Source organism: Canis aureus, chromosome 35, assembly GCF_053574225.1.
Source record: "Canis aureus isolate CA01 chromosome 35, VMU_Caureus_v.1.0, whole genome shotgun sequence".
Lineage (NCBI taxonomy): Eukaryota > Metazoa > Chordata > Mammalia > Carnivora > Canidae > Canis > Canis aureus.
In genome coordinates this window covers 29,089,698-29,108,300 of record NC_135645.1, presented here as the reverse complement: position 1 = coordinate 29,108,300, position 18,603 = coordinate 29,089,698, and positions in this window count along the sequence as shown.

The window sequence follows — 18,603 nt, the reverse complement described above, 5'->3', positions numbered from 1 at the left end:
CTATGAGGCCAACATGACCTTGATCCCCAAACCAGACAAAGACCCCACTACAAAGGACAGTTATAGACCAATATGCCTTGTGAACATGGATGCGGAAGTTCTCACCAAGATACTAGCCAATAGGATCCAATAGTACATTAAAAGGATTATTCACCACTACCAAGTGTGATTTATTCCTGTTTCCAAGTTTCCATTTGTGGCTCAATATCCACAAATCAATCTATGTGATATGCCACATTGATAACAACAACAACAACAACAACAAAAGGACAAGAACCATTTGATCCTCTCAATAGATGCAGAATAAGCATTTGACAAAATACAGGATCCTTTCTTGAGAAAAAACAAAACAAAACATTTCTCCACCATGTAGGGATAGAGGGAATATACCTCCATATCGTAAAAGCCATAAAAAAACAAAACAAAAACAAAAAACCAGAGTGAATATCACCCTACATGGGGAAAAACTGAGAGCCTTTCCCCTAAGGCTGGAACGAGACAGGATGTCCACTCCCACTACTGTTATTCAGCATAGTACTAGAATTCCTAGCCTCAGCAATCAGACAACAAGAAGAAATAAAAGGCATCCAGATCAGCAAAGAACTCAAAATTTTCACTCTCTGCAGACGACATGATCTCAATGTAGAAAACCTAAAAGACTCCAGCAAAAAAATTGCTAGACTGATACAGGAATTCTGCAAAGTTGCAGGATACATAATCAATGCACAGAAATCAGTTGTATTTCTATGCACTAACAATGAGGCAGAGAAAGAGAAATAAGGGAATCGATTCCATTTACAATTACACCCAAAACCGTAAGATACTCAGGAATAAAACTAACCAGAGAGGTAAAGGATCTGTACTCTGAAAACAATAGAACTTATGAAAGAAATTGAGCAAGATGCAAAGAAATGGAAAAACATTCCATGCTCATAGATTGGAAAACCAGGTATTATTAAAATGTCTATGCTACCCAGAGCGATCTGCACATTCAATGCAATTCTTACCAAAATACCATCAACTTTTTTTTACAGGGCTAGAACAAATAATCCTAAAATTTGTATAGAACCAAAAAAGACCCTGAATAGCCAAAGCAGTCCTGAAAAAGAAAACCCCAATGTTCACAGCAGCAATGTCCACAAAGCCAAACAGTGGAAGGAGCCTCGGTGTCCCTCGACAGATGATGGATAGAGAAGATGTGGTCTGTGTATACAATGGAATATTCTTCAGCCATTAGAAATGACAAATACCCACCATGTGCTTCGATGTGGATGGAACTGGAGGGTATTATGCCGAGTGAAATAAGTCAATCGGAGAAGGACAAACATTATATGGTCTCATTCATTTGGGGAATATAAGAAATAGTGTAAATGATGATAAGGGAAAGGAGGGGAACTGAGTGGGAAAAATTAGAGAGAGAGAAAAACCATGAGAGATTCCTAACTCTAGGAAACGAACAATGGGTTGGGGGAGGGGGTGGTTGGGGGGATGGGGTGACTGGGTGATGGGCACTGAGGAGGGCACTTGATGGGATGAGCACTGGGTGTTATACTATATGATGGCAAATTGAATTTAAATAAAATATTTTTAAAAAGAAAGGAAACCAAAACCAGTGGCATCACAATCCCAGACTTCAAGCTGTATTACAAAGTTATAATCATCAAGACAGTGTGGTCCTGGCACAAATCCAACATAGATCAATGGAACAGAATAAAGAACCCAGAAATGGACCCAATTCTATGGTCAATTGATCTTCAACAAAGCAGGAAACAATATCCAATGAAAAAAGACAGTCTCCTTAACAAATGGTGTTGGGAAAATTGGACAGCCACATGCAGAAAGAACCATGAAGCTGGACCACTTTCTTACCCCAGACACAAAAATAAACTCAAAATGTATGAAAGACCTAAATGTGAGACAGGAATCCATCAAAATCCTAGAGAACACCTTTTTGACCTTGGCTGCAGCAACATTTTGCTAGACACATCTCCAGAGGTAAGAGAAACAAAAACAAAAATGAACTATCAGGATTTCATCAAGATAAAAAGCTTCTGCACAGCAAAGGAAACAGTCAACAAAACGAAAAGACAACTGGGGCAGCCCCAGTGGCTCAGCAGTTTAGCGCTGCCTTTAGCCTGGGGCCTGATCCTGGAGACCCGGGAATGAGTCCTGCTTCAGGCTCCCCGCAGGGAGTCTGCTTCTCCCTCTGCCGGTGTCTCTGCCTCTCTCTCTGTCTCTCATGAAAAAATAAAATCTTAAAAAAAAAAAAAATGCAAAACAAAAACGAAAAGACCAACAGAATGGGAGAAGATATTTGCCAATGTCTTATCAGATAAATGTCTAGTATCCAAAATCTATAAAGTACTTATCTAACTCAACACTCAAAGACCAAATAATGCAGTTAAGAAATGGGCAGAAGTCATGAATGAATACACATTTTTCCAAAGAAGACATCAGATGGCCTATAGACACGTGAAAAGATGTTCAACATCACTCATCACCAGGGAAATATTACATATTGAAACTTCAATGAGACATTAGCTCATACCTGTCAGAATGGCTAAAATTAACAGTACAGGAAACAACAGGTGTTGGCAAGGATGTGGAGAAAGGGGAGCCCGCCTGCACTGTTGGTGGGAATGCAAGATGGGGTAGCCACTGTGGAGAGCAGTGTGGAGGGTCCTCAAGAAGTTAAAAATAGAGTTACCCTATGACCCAGCAATTGCACTACTGGTATTTATACTAAAGTATACAAAAATACTGATTTGAAGTGATTCATGCATCACAATGTTTGTAGTACCACTATCAACAATAGCCAAATCATAGAAACAGCCCAAATGTCCATGGACTGATGAATAACAAAGAAGATGTAGTGTGTGCATATACACATGTGTACATAAGTTATACATGACCACATATATAGTATATATTATATATTTATAATTATATACAACATTTAATGTATTTTATATATAATATAAAATGTTATATTAAAACATACTTAAATATAATTATATAAAACATATTATTATTGTATAATTACAGTATGTATTATACACATATCTAATATATATATTAGATATTCAACAATAAAAAAATGAAATTTTGCCATTTGTGATGATATAGATGGAGCTAGAGAGTGTCATGCTAAACAAAATAAGTCAGTCAGGGAAAGACAAATACCATATGATTTCACTCATCTATGGAATTTAAGAAACAAAACAGATGAATATGGGGGGAAAAAAAGAGACAATCCAGAAACTGACTCTTAACTATGGAGAATAAATTGAGAGTTACTGGAGGTGGGCTGGTTGCCAAGGGATGAGTTAAATGGACGATGGCACCTGTTATAGTAAGAACTAGGTGTTGTAGCTAAGTGATGAATCACTGAATTCTACATCTGAAACTAATATTACACTGTATGTTAACTAACTGGAATCTAAAGAAAATTTTGGAAACAAAAAAGAGAAATGGATTTGAAATGATAACAAACCGGTAGACAATCTACTCTGTGATTTCAAATCACTTAGAATCACTTGGACGGTAATCCAAAGTGCCTAATCACCTATAAAAATCTAAGTCCCCAAAATTATCAAAGTTTGTAGGTCTACATCACTAACAATATAATTGTCCTTTAATTTTCTAGTTTTGTTACTGCAAACTTTATTAAATCAATTTCCAGTATTATTAGCAAAAACAAAACAAAACAAAACACAAAGAAATCTTTAATATGATACCCGCTTAAACTTGCAAAAGACCAAAAATTAATTTTCTTAAACCCTCAGTTCAGTAAGCTTCCTTGACAACTGTGTTTCCATGTAAAGCCATGTGTATGAAGCTCGAGGGGGTACACACTGGCACAGCACTATCAAGAATGTGCTTGATTGCCGTAACATCAGAAGTCAAGACTGTCATAATTTTAGAGAAGGTATGTTTTTGTTTTTTTGTTTTTCCAATTCCTACAAAGTCATTTTTACTATATCGGTCTTGTCTTCTAGATATTCTTTTATTTATCTTAATTTTTCTAATATGTAATTTATAATTATTAGACTAATTTTAGAAGACTCAGTCTGGAATATTCCTCCGGTTATTTTAATAGTTATTCTATCCTCTATTGACCTCAAATAATTCCTTCTATGGACACATTCATTACCTGTTCTATTTTTACACATTCCAACATGTTATGTTTTTTATTTTCCCTCTGAGCCCAGTTGGATAAGGTAAGTTTTGGCTTAGAGCAGAGAATCAGGGTACCATTTCCCATATTATCCTAGTTGAGGAGGCATCAAGGGTACAGTCATGGGTACATGGACTATGGGTTTAGTTCTATTCCACCAATATATTTTCCTTCTATCACTTGGGGCTTTTTGTGGCTTGTAACTTTCGCTCTCCCCTGTGATACTGGGGAACCACAAAAGTGTGATAACCCAATGTCACATTTCCTGCTTTACGGGAATTTCACAGAACCACAAAAGTGTGATAACCCAATGTCACATTTCCTGCTTTACGGGAATTTCACAGTTGCCCAAGGAGTCACAGCCACTAAGATGTGTGGTATCTCCTCTGATTTTCGCCAGGTTATCTATAATTTCAGGTGACCGGTATTGCCCAAAGATCATGACTGTCCCGAGTATATTACATGTATTTACCAACCGTAACTGGAATAATTGACAATCAGTCTTTTAAAAACATCTTTTATAGGGACGCCTGGGTGGCTCAGTGATTGAGTGTCTGCCTTTGGCTCAGGGCGTGATCCCAGGGTCCTGGGATCGAGTCCCCGTCCGGCTCCCTGCAGGGAGCCTGCTTCTCCCTCTGCTTGGGTCTCTGCTTCTCTCTGTGTCTCTCATGAATAAATAAATAAAATCTTTAAAAATATATACCTTTTATATATTTTTTAGGATCTTATTAGTTTTATAATAATTCCTGAATGCTTTCTTCAGAATATCCAGTCCAGTTTCTATCTGAAAATCATTTCTGTTTCACGGGATGCTACTAATCATATCCATCTATGCACTCGATGATAAACCTGTGACAGCATGTGGAATATGTTATTTTCAAAATCTTTAAAGTCCAAATTAATCTTATCAAATTGAATTTATGTGAAAAGCCTGATGCCACTGCACCTCTAATTAGTTCTTTCTCAAGTCCAACAAGGAACAGTAGGGGTTTTCTTATCTTTAATGAATCAATCTTCGGCATGGGTTGCAGGTTAGGCATAAAATTGAACGGATAAAATTGAGCACAATTAGGGAATCTTTATCTAGCCTTAAAATCCTGTGCTTGAAATTTAAAGTATATGCTACTATAAAGTATATACTATATGCTCTTATTATAGTAAGAGTTAATGGTTTTAGGTTCCCTATTTGGGGAGTGCAGACGTGAGGGAGGTAGGCAGACTGTGTGGTGCACCACCATGGATGGTAGCACTAAGTGTGAGGTTTCCGATGTGTCCTCTATGTACTCTCCATGGTATTCCGTTTCCTTGGAGTAATAGGGTCCATGAATCTAGAGTTAACTTTCTAGTGGGTGAGTGAGTATGGGTTATAAAATGTAAATGGTAGGTGTTGCAAGTGCTCTAAAGTGAGCTCATGAATATTCAGTGTTCTAATGGTCATGCATCCCTGTTAGGGTGCGCTATAACTGACCCTTGTGAGGGGACGCTGTAGTTGGGTCTAGCCCCAAGGCGGCATCACTGCCCCCGGGTACAGTGAGATAGTTAGCATTCCAGGTGGTAGATTCTTACTGGCCTGATCTTAATATTGCTTGCAGACTGTCTCACCTCTTTGATCTCAGCATTGGACTTCCAACCCACGTCATCTACAGGCTCCTTATGTGTTCTGTCTCATAAGTAAACCATTCCTTTAGACCTGCCCTAATCTTCGAGATGTTGTCAGTGTAGTAGAGAGTTTCCCATTGAAAACTCCAGGCTCCTGCTTCGCATCTGGTCGTGTTTAGATCGGTGTTAGATTTCCTGCACCCCTAATGCAGGCACTCCTTTGGTGAACCTGGCTTCATAACTCTTGTAACAATTGGCCTGTGGCTTATGTTCACAATACTTATCTCTAAGCCACATCACATGTTCTTTTAATGAATGTATTATTGCTAAAGTTCAAAGTTGAGTAAGTAATTTTTGGCAAAGGCCACCATAATGTTTGGTTCATAGTTTTGTTATTTAGCAACTCATTACTTGAACATTTATTTTTATTTTTTTAAAGATTTTATTTATTCATTCATGAAAGAGATGGTGGGGGGCAGAGACACAGGCAGAGGGAGAAGCAGTCTCCATGCAGGGAGTCCGATGTGGAACTCGATCCCGGGACTCCGGGATCAAGCCCTGGGCTGAAGGCAGGCGCTAAACCACTGAGCCACCCAGGGATCCCCAACATTACTTGAACATTTAGTATAATTTAATATTTTGAAGATTAGATTATAATGTATTTATGGCATTGCTGTATCGATGTGTGTTTTACTATAGCACCAAACTGATCATTTGTATTCTTTTAATATGGGTATGAGTGATTCTATACTCTCAGGTTCAATGGAAACATTAAATAGACATTTTGCCCACATTTGAGATGGGCATATAGCTACTTGTTCAATTTTATCTGGCCATTCTTCATTACTCACTCTTATACCGTTGTGATTTTGTTAAGGAACCAATGATTTATATGTTTATATGTTTTATTATTTAAATATCTTAGTACTAATGAAAGAATTATGTGTTTTGAATTGAGTTCAGAAGGTGAAAGAGAATCAGTGCAGGGTTTGGAAAATACATCAGAGTTCTAAAATTCTGCACTTGATATGGCACTGGTTGTCTCACACAATTAAATTACCAGAATGGAATAAGTTAGGCCATTCTGTGATATAAAGTCTAACTTCTGTGCCATCAGTGGTATGTATTTCTGTGGGACTCTTAAGTACAAATGGTTTTTGTTTGGAAATGGAGATAGTTGTAGTTGATTTTAGGCACCTGTCTGGTAGAACCAATAATTGTCTTATTAAATATATCCATTAATACAGTAGATGCTTCATTATCGGAGTACTTTGTGTGGTCTGTGTGGTGGTTTTATTTCCTCTTTCTTTATAATCATAATGGACTTCTTCATAATCTCCTGCTTTGTCCCATGCCGATATCCACTGCTGATGGCCAGATAATGTAGTCCTTTAGATGAGACCTCTAAATAACAATTTCATGATCTATGTGTTTCAAACTGTGGTTCCATATGTGTCATTAGAATTGTCATTTCTGGTCCTGCCAGTTGATAAAAGGAGTTCTAAGAGCATCCTGCAATGGTGAAGCATTGCTGCATTTCTACAAATGCACTTTTTTCTGTCTGTGTTTAGAGAGCACATGAAATCTCTCTTTCTCTCTCTGTCTCTCTGTCTCTGTGTGTGTGTGTGTGTCTTTTTTAAAGATTTTATTTTTTTATTCATGAGAGACACAGAGAGAGAGGCAGAGACATAGGTAGAGGGAGAATCAGGCTCCCCACATCCCCACAGGCCCGATGCAGGACTCATTCCAGGACCCTGGGATCACGCCCTGAGCTGAAGGCAGACCCTCAACCCCTGAGCCACTCTGAGGTACCATTTATTTTTTTATTTTTTAATTTTTTTTTTGTATTTAGAGTATCTGCAATAGTCCCATCAGTGGGGTAAATGGCAGTTTCTTCTCACTACATGTTTGATTCCTTCATAGCACGGGGTATTATTAAATTGGATGCTGTACATTTTTCTCAAAAGGGTTTAAATATTTTTTCTAATAATGCCTTATTAACATTACACTGTGGGGATTTGGGTGATAGCTAGTAGCCATGCTTGATCTACTGTGAAAGCCAAATATTTGCCTTTATATTGTGTGAGATTTTGACCTACCAGGTAAGGATCAATGATCAAGGCACCTGGGTGACTCAGTCAGTTCAGTGTCCACTTTTGGCTCTGGTCATGACCCCGGGGTCCTGAGGTAGAGCCTCATATCTGGCTCCCTGCTCCCCAGACAGCCTGATTCTCCCTCTCCCTCTGCTGCCCCCCTGAATGTACTCTGTACCTCTCTGTCAAATGCATAAGCAAAATCTTAAAAAAAAAAAAAAAAAGAAAAGAAAAAAGAAAGAGCAGTGATAAAGCTAACTTGAGATGTTCCACTGTTTCACTTGCACATTAAGTATGTGTAGGAGATGCAGCTGCACAGAGACCGGGGGCTGAGGGTGCAGAGGATACAACAGAGATATCCATGCCATCAACACGTAGGCTTTTGTTCCATTAAATGAAGATAATAAGCAATTTAAACAACACATCATGTCTAGGAATACTAAATGGGTGGATAATTAGTCTCCAGATCCTGAATGAGCAAGAGCAGCAAGTTGGCCTAACAGATAACTGGTGATAAGGTTTGGAAGGGGTCTTGGCTATGGGTTTCATCCAAGTGCCTATTCTGCACATTCAGCAGCTGCTCTTTTACAATAAAATGCTAGAACACAAAGTAAATCAAGAATTCAATCAGGCTTATTTTCAGAGTCCCTGCAATGATCCAATAATGCACTTAATTGAGTAAGCCAAGGTAAGGAGGTAAAGGATAAGGGAAGTACCTGGTTGCCCTGGCATACACACTGGGTCATAACAGCAAGAGTCAAACTGCGGTTCTCAGGCCAATCCTCATTTTCTGAGTTGGTGTCTCATAGGAGGCATTGTGCAAGATCCTTTTGGGTTCCTGCAGAGGTTGAAATGGAGGTGTCCACAGCTTCATCAGCTTCCCTCGGTTATCTGTTTCTCTATCAGGCAAAGGCTTCCCAGTGAGTAGACGGTGCTGATGGTGAAGGGTGAGCTGGAGAGGGTGGGCTTGGTGACGCTGGTCATGCTTGGGAGTTCGCAGTTATAGTAAGGTGACAGGATGGTGGCCTGTGGGAAAAGTGGAGGATGTCACAAACAGTAGAACTGTATCCTGAGCAGAGAGTAGCCTTTCAGCTGGAGGTGCTTGCATAAGTGCCCTCGTCAGTGCTATCTGTGAAGTATCCGTGGCTGCAACGAGTAGGGCATCCAGTAGTGAGTAATAGGCAAGAGTGTGGCCGGTAGGCAGCATGTCATTCTGACTCCCTTGGTAGTGATTTCAGGGTTCGAGGTGCTTGGAGGGTTCATGCCTGCAACACCAAGAGACTTCTGTAAGTTTCTAATTCTTTCTTGTTGTCATTCTTGCCATTGAGTGGGGACCCACAGCTGTTATGGCCATTACTGACAGTGTTTCTCCCAGCATGATAGCCCCGCACCATGCTAGGCTGAATACTAGGCATCCCGCAATGACGTGTATGAAAATGTGTCCACTACTAGGTGTTTTGCCCTCATTAACAGAGTAAATATCAATGTTTTTAGCACCTGCATCGCGTGTTGACACAATAGAAGATGGTGTTCTTCATGCCTGAAAATTTTACAGAAGCATCATATTATTTTCTTCAATTTGATGTAATCTGCCTTTTTCTTTGGTCATCCAGTATGTTTTCTTTTTCTTTTCTTTCTTTCTTTTTCTTAGATTTTTATTTATTTATTAGAGACACAGAGAGAGAGAGGGGCAGAGACACAGGCAGAGGGAGAAGCAGGCTCCATGCAGGGAGCCCAACGTGGGACTCGATCCCAGGACTCCAGGATCACACCCTGGGCTGAAGGAGGCGCTAAACCACTAGGCCACCAGGGCTGTCCAGTAGGTTTTCAATTAGTGGCAGGTGCTATGATTTCCAGTTATATGTACATTATTATAATTTTTAATTAATACTTTTCCTTTTAGTTTAGATTCTGGGGCGTTGTTAGTGCTTACTCTTATTTCTGTGAATGACTGCAATATTCATTTAATAGACATTTTTCTATGTCTTTTATATCTATTGCTTAGAGATCTTGCCACTTCCTGGATCTCTTCAGTCTGTGCTTTTCATATCTTTTCCTTGAGCAACTCATCATACCTTTCAATTGATCCAGAGGCAGTTGGGTTATAAGATTACTTAGAAGGTCACATTACGCTCTGTGTTTTGGCCCAATTTTCTATTATTTTCTCTGTGAAAGGGGTTCCCTGGTCAGATTCTATGATGATGGGGATACCATAGCAGGCAATCCTGATTTTCAATGCCCTGATCACCTTTTTTGCTCATCTTCCTGCAGAGGTAGGCTAATCCTATTCCTGACCATGTGTCTACAATGGCGCACACATAGTTTATTTTCTGACATAGGCATGGATCATATATAACCATATAATTTGCAAGAGTCTGTCAGTTTTGATCCAATTGGAGTACTTATTGATGTCCTTCAGACTTTAAACATTTGGCAATTTTCATATCTTTCTTTGAAATTGGAGGTATGTGCTAGGTATATGCATGTTTCTGGTTTCTACCCATGTTCTAGTGCTGTGCGTACCTGCAGGACCTGTTTGATGATGTGCCCATGTAATAATCCTATCAGTTGGTGTATCTGTTTGTTCAGGTTTTATATTCCATTGTCCGTCTTGTCTATGTATGGTTATGTTTTTAATTGGTTTCTTCCTTAGCCAGAAATCATTGTGCTTCTTCTTTTTTTAAAAAGATTTTTAAAATTTATTTATGAGAGAGAGAGAGAGAGAGAGAGAGAGGCAGAGACACAGGCAGAGGGAGAAGCAGGCTCCATGCTGGGAGCCCGTGGGACTCGATCCCTGGTCCCCAGGATCGTGCCCTGGGCCAAAGGCAGGTGCTAAACCGCTGAGCCACCCAAGGATCCCCAATCATTGTGCTTCTTAAGATAATTGTTAGGAATCCTTATTTCATAGTTTCCCTGGTGAGTTCATCCACCTGGTAATTAAATTTGGTTCCCTCAGAGTTGTACTTCTGGTGTGCAGAGACATGTGTGATGAATGTGGAGATGTCAGCCACTGCCATTTTTTGCCAGGTGTCCTTATTTCCTATCTCGTAGGTAGGAAATGAGTATTCTATTCCAGATGGCTATTCCATTAGGTATTGCACATGAGTCTGAGAAAAGATGTACCTCATTCTGATTTTCCTTAATAGGTTGTTCACTCACCAATTTTATGGCTATTAGATCAGCATATTGTCCTGATTTTGTCAGTTAGACCATCATTAGTCCTCAAGGCTACAGACCACCAACATACTCTGGATGGTGTCATCGAGGCTGCTCCACCCATAAGCGTGCATTGTTAAGTGCTGCAGACCGATGATGGTTCTCATCGCCCAACTGCTTGGGTGGGCTTGCCGTGTGGAAACACTGACACATGTACCATAGGCATCGCTGAGATTTCCTCAGATAATGCAGAGGCTTGACCAGCCATTGCTATGTCCCATTCTGAAATGTACCATTTCCATGTTAGGAATTTGTGGTCAGGGTGATTTCCTTCTGTTTATCAGGATCTGTCCTTCCTAATCCAGAATATGCTGCTGGAGTTTAAGTATAGTTTATTTTCTCTTAGTAGCTCTGTATCTTGCAGGGCCTCATTGAGTGCCCAGGTAAGCCTTTCAATTGGTTGGTACCTATTCTTGGACCACAGGAAATTTTAGTTCAAAATCTAATTGAACAAAAATTGGGGCCTTGCAGTGCTTTAGTCTACAGTGACCATGTTGTAAGCCCTTATGAAAATAGACACTATATTTGGAGTCCTCATTTATTGGTGCAAATGTGTTAAATTTCCAGTAGTGTTTTATCAAATAAGTAAAAGCTCCCTCTTGAGTCTCTGTCCCCTAAATGCCCTACTCTTCTTAGTTGTTTCAAAGATGAGTTTTAATATTATTCTCATATATGATATGTGTTATATACAATATCTAAGCAGTACTATCAGTTTCTGAGCTGCTTCTTTTGTGGTAGAAGTAGGTATAAAATCTGGCTTGTTTATGACTGGCTCTGGCACTTTCCTATGTTCAGAGGACCAAATTGTGCCTAGAAATTTTACTGTAGTTTGGGGTCCTTGAAATTACCTAGGTTGATCATCCATCTTCTGAGTGTAAGAAATTCAATTAACTCTCTCTTGACCCTAGTCTATTCTCCCAAGTTATCACCATAAATAAAGATGTCGTCAATACAGGAAATAATAGTTTGTGCGTGTTGTGTTTTCCTGAAAGGCCTGGATGTCTTGTATGAGAATGTTGTGGACTACCATCACTGGACTGTTAAGGTATCCCAGTGGTAACCTACTAGGTTGATATTGTCTACCTTCCCATGTGAGGTCAGTCATGACTTGGCTCTCCTTTTCAACTGATATAGCAAAAAACATCTCAACTAAGTCAATTATTATATAATAAGTTCAGGATCCAGTGGTTGATACTGTTTACGATAGTGCCTGTATCTGGGAGTGCTCCCTCATTTGGGGAGAGTGTTCATTTACATTTCTATAATCTGGGATTCCTAGGTGGCTCAGTGGTTAAGCATCTGTCTTCGGCTCAGGGCGTGATCCTGGGGTCCTAGGATTGAGTCCCACATCGGGCTCTCTGCATAGAGTCTGCTTCTTCTTCTTCCTATGTCTCTGCCTCTCTCTCTCCGTGTCTCTCATGAATAAATAAATAAAATCTTAAAAAAAGATAAATTCCTATTATCTAACATAAATCTATATCTTGTCTGGGTTAATAGGCCAGATTGGATTGTAATATGGTAAAATAGTAGGCATAATAATTTGTTCTTTTAGGAGTTCCTGAATTTTCTCCTTAATTTGAGTATGTCTTCTGTTAAGATTATATTGGGTTACATTTGTTATTCTAGATAGGATAGACCATTTAATTGCAGTACATTTTGCTATACATAAATTAGTTTTAGCAATTGTTAAATCCTTTTTTGTTATATAATGTCCTATTACATCCATGTCAGGAATGTTTTCTAAATTGGGACCTTTAACTAATTTAGCCTTAACAGGAAAGTCTATCATCAAGTGTTAGAATATGTAACCATGTCCCTGCAGTTAATTTCCTTTCTATGTCTTCAATTAGTCCTATTTTATTTTAAGGCTTTCTATGTCAGTAAGATGCTCTTGTATCATTGCTACTTGTGATCCAGTATCTAACAATATAGTATCAAATGTAGTACTTTTATTTACAAATGGAATTTCTATTGATATGGCCACTGAAACATATGGGTGATTTTCTCAGGCCTTGACCAGGAGATAGAAATGCTGAGTTCCTATAGAGGGTTCATCTGGCTTTCTTGTTTTCATCTATCAGCGTATCATCTTTTAATGAGATTAGATTTTAAAAACGGTTATTATTTACAATAAATAGGTTATTAAGTATGTATGCGGATTTGTTCCTCCTAAAAAAGTTAGTTACTTCCATTTCATTGCCACTGTAATTACCTTCTTTTATTATCCCTATTGGGATTTTTATTTCCATATTTAGGATTAAAAGGTGCCCATGTAAATGGCCAAGGCCAAGAGGCCCTATAGGTTTTGTTCTATTAGATCTATATACATTAGATCTTTGCTACCTTTCCAGGTGAACAGGCCAAAAAGTCAATTCAACAAACATTTGTGGAGGACTTCTTAAACTTAAGACAATGGCAGTAAGCACTGTGAAATGCAAAATGAAAAAGAAAGTGATGGATCATGATGTCAAGGAATATACAATATTCAGGGTAACTCAGTGCAGAGTGAGATAGGCAGTGTAGCTGAAGCATTAACGAAATGCTTGGAAAAACTAAAGAGGAGCACCTGGGTGGCTCAGTGGTTAAGCACCTGCCTCTGGCTCAGGTTGTGACCCCTGGGTCCTGGGATCGAGTCTCACATCGGGCTCCCCGCAGGGAGCCTGCTTCTTCCCCTGCCTGTGTTCCTGCCTCTCTGTGTGTCTCTCATGAATAAATAAATAAAATCTTTTTTTTTAAAAAAGAAAAGAAAACTAGAGAGGGGAATGATCAATGAGAAGGGAAAGCTTGATTAAATAAATGCTGATTGATCTGGACTTAAACAATGAACTAAATTTAGGTTAGCAAAGAAGAAGAGAATTCACTATAGACACAAGTTTATATGGAGATAAGAAAGTAGTCCTTTTTGCACAAAATCAAGATCAAATCAGGCAATATGGTAAACAGCATTTTGCTCCCAGTGTTGATTCTACCAATAGGGAGTTAGAGATTTCCTATCTCCCTTCTCAACTTGGTTTTTCTCCATAGCACATTTTATACTCCAATATACTTGAAAATTTACATATTCGTAGTCATCATGTGACTATCAATGACAGGATTGCTAGCTGTGATCCAGTATCTAACAATATAGTATCATAAGTAGTATTTTTATTTACAAATAGATTGTAAATAACACACACAGACATACACACACATACACAAATACTCACTATCTTGCTTGACCTATAGCTAGACTACATTTTCCATTCTTAGATGCATCCACTGTGCAGAAACCCAGGAAAATATCTTTGTGAGATCTTCATTTATTTAAACTATTTGATTAAAATATATTACAGAATTCATGAGTCCCTTTGAGATACAGTGACTTTTTTGTTTTATTTTTTTATTTAAATTCAGTTAGTTAACATATATTATTAGGTGCAGAGGTGGAAGTCAGTGATTCACAGTCCTATATAACATGCACTGCCCATTACATCACGTGCCTTCCTTAATGTCCATCACCCAGTTACCCCATCCTGCCACTCCCCTCCCCTCCCCTCCAGCAACCCTCAGTTTATTTCCTATGATTAAGAATCTATTATGGTTTGTCTTCCTCTCTGATTTTGTCTGGTTTTATTTTTTCCTCTCTTCCCCTACGATCTTCTGTTTTGTTTCTTAAATTCCACATGTGAGTTAGATCATATGATAATTGTCTTTCTCCAATTGACTTATTTTGCTTAGTATAATACCCTCTAGTTCATCTACATTGTGGCTAATGGAAAGATTTCTTTTTATTTTGATGGCTGAGTCGTGTTCCATTGTATATATACCCCACATCTTCTTTATCCATTCATCTGGTGAGAGACATCTGGGCTCTTTCCATAGTTTGGCTTTTGTGGACATTGCTGCTATAAACACTGGGGTGCAGGGGCCTCTTCAGTTCACCACATTTTTATCTTTGGGGTAAATCCCTAGTGCAATTGCTGAGTTGTAGGGTAGCTCTATTTTCAACTTTTTGAGGAATCTCCATTCTGTTTTCTAGAGTGGCTGAACCAGTTTGCATTCCCACCAACAGCATAAGAAGGTTTCCCTTTCTCTGAATTCTTGCCAACATTGTCATTTCCTGAGTTGTTAATTGAGTATTGACCAGTTTTGAGGTGGTATCTCAATGTGGTTTTTACTTCTATTTCCCTGATGCCAAGTGATGTGGAGCATTTCTTCATGTGTCTGTTGGCCATTTGTATGTCTTTCTTGGAGAAAGGTCTGTTCTTGTCTTCTGCCCACTTCTTGATTGAATTATTTGTTTTTTGAGGTGTTGAGTTTGAGAAGTGCTTTATAGATTTCAGATTCTAGCCCTTTACTGATAAGATATTTGCAAATCATCTCCCATTCTGTAGGTTGTTTTTTGGTTTTGTTCACTGTTTTCTTTGCTGTGCAAAAGCTTTTTATCTTGATTAAGTCCCAATTGTTCATCTTTGTCTTTGTTTCCCTTGCCTTCATAGATGTGTCTAGCAAGAAGGTGCTGTGCCCGAGGTCACAGAGGTTGCTGCCTGTGTTCTCCTTTAGGATTTTGATGGATTCCTGTCTCACTTTTAGGTCTTTCATCCACTTTGAGTCTATTTTTGTGTATGGTGTAAGGAAATGGTCTAGTTTCACTCTTCTGCACAGGGCTGTCCAATTTACCCAGCACCATTTGTTGAAGAGACTGTCTTTTTCTACCAGACATTCTTTCCTGCTTTGTTGAAGATCAGTTGGCCATAGAGTTGAGGGTCCATTTCTGAGTTTTTTCCTCTGTCCCATTGATCTATGTGTCTGTTTCTGTGCCAGGACCACACTGTCTTGATGATTATAGCTTTGTAATAGAGCTTGAAGACTGGTATTGTGATGCCACTAGCTTTGGTTTTCTTTTTTAACATTCTTCTGGTTATTTGGGGTCTTTTAAAGTTCCATACCAATGTTAGGATTATTTGTTCCAGCTTTCTGAAAAAAGTTGATGGTATTTTGATAGGGATTGCATTGAATGTGCTGCTTGCTCTCAGTAACGTAGACGTTTTAATAATATTTCTTCTTCAAATTCATGAGCATGGACCGTTTTACCATATCTTTGTGTTTTCCTCAATTTCTTTCATGAATGTTCTAGTTTCCTAGTACAGATCTTTACCTCTTTGGGTAGGTTTATTCCTAGGTATTTTATGATTTTTGGTGCTGAGATATAGTGGCTTATCAGTGAACATTTAGAATAATGGGCACAGAAGAGTAGTTTCTGTATTGGTTATTATGCATGCAAACATTCTCTGTAGTATTCAGGTCCCATCTTCTGTTAAGATTAAGAAACCTCTACTGGTACTTTATTGTCAAATGTGACATTTCTCGATAATTTCTTGTCTTTCAAGAAAGACAAGTAGGAGAAAGAAGTAGCAATGATATTATTACTAATAATGCCATGTGTTTTTTTTTAAACTGTTTCTATTTAAACCGTGTATATACTCTTTCTTCTGTGTGCCCTCATACCATTTATTTAATGCTGATTGAATCATTACTCAAGACACTGCATTATCCATCATGCTAAGAGTACCAGCTTTCTTTCTTTCTTTTTTAAATTTTTAATTTTTTTCCTCTTTTTTTTTTTAAAAAGATTTTATTTATTTATTCATGAGAGAGACACACACAGAGAGAGGCAGAGACACAGGCAGAGGGAGAAGCAGGCTCCATGCAGGGAGCCCGATGTGGGAATCGATCCTAGGTCTCCAGGATTGTGCCCTGGTCCGAGGGCAGGTGCCAAACCGCTGAGCAACCAGGCGTCCCATAAGAGTACCAGCTTTCAATGACTTTTTCAGAGATTCTTATTGTGCTTTACTGATGATAACCAAAAATGCAAGTGTTATCCAGGTAATACAGAATAGTGTGAAAGATTTTCTTATCAACTTACAGTTACCATTTGGGAAGAATAATAGTATATCATCCAACCATGTCTTCTCTTGAACTCTTAAAGCTGTAATCACTATGTTCTGGAATGTGATCTCTTTCGATGTTGTATCACTGTCTTCCACACATCACCACCAGTGGAGAAGATAGATAAGAAGCCTATGAGTGATGCAAGAAGAGTAGTTGTGTCTATACAATAAAGGTCTGTCTATCCTCTGGCGTGGCTTAAGATTGACTTAGATGTGCATGGAGCTACTACATGTAATGGAGGCAAGAAAACAACAATCAAAACGCCCTTTGTCATTGTGGAGCAATAATTTCAAAATCCCAGGAAGGATAGAAGTGTAGCTACTCTTGGAGGATAGCCTGACATATGGCACTTGGCAGTAGCAGGAGGGGCTCATAGAATAAAAGACACCTTCAACTAATAGCTACCACCTGTGGGAGCTGCCGACCAGACTCAGGTCAGAATGGGGACAGTTGAGAGCTGTTGGATATGAAAGGCCTAATGTATGGGCTCATCCTTATGTGGCTCAAGCTCAAGTGCTGATGCCAGTCATAGGTAGTCTAGACCTCTCAACTCAGCAAATGTCCACCATGAGTCACTCAACATCAGTGTCAACCAATTCAGGCACCCTAATCTCAAGCAACCTGCAAAGAAAAAAACCAATAACATAAATTAGAGAAGGAGATAAACTATAAGACACTCCTAACTATAGGAAACAAACTGAATGTTGCTGGAGGGGAAATAAGTGGGGGGAATAGGGTAACTGGGTGATGGGCATTAAGGAAGGCACTTGATGTAATGGGCACTGTTGTTATATGCAACTGATGAATCACTAAATTCTACCTCTAAAGCTAAAAAAAAAGATATTAAAACATTTTCTGTGTATATATATATATATGTTTGTGCATATATATATCACAACACATACTAGCCAGATATATAGATATCTATAGATAGATATATGTAATATATAACAACACATACTAGCCAGTGGGAGGATGATTTACTTATTAGGCCATCTTCCTGGAGCCAATTCTTGGGCACAGGATCTCAGGGTAACCTTACAGATTTAAGTCCAGGAACTCCTTGTACCATCTACTTGACCCCCTACATGGAGGTAGAGGGTCACAGGGTAACCCAAGGTGAGAAATGGAGGTGGGGAGACCACATAGGACCTAGACTGGGATCCAGATATCCTACTTGGATAGTTTTTCTTGCCAAACCCAAGCCAGTGCCAGGGGACTTAGAATATTTCAAATAAATCACCCTAAAGCCCTGATCCCCAGAGGCGCAAGGCATAAATAGAGGCCCTATGTGCCCATGTCTAAGGGTATTACTTATTCTAGACAATGGAATATAAGCAGAAGTAAAGAGTATTACTTCCAGCCCTGGGATATAAAGACAAAGATTCCACATGCACTCCTTTATTTATTTGTTTGTTGTGTTTGTTTTTCTTCTGTCTACATATTGTATCCCAATACCATCTTATAGCCACATGTTGAATGGATGTGTGGGGCAAAGCAACTCCTCTTTTACCTTGACCCAAAGGAACAATTTTGACTATTTATCTGAATGAGAAATGAACTATTATTTGAACCATTATATAATTT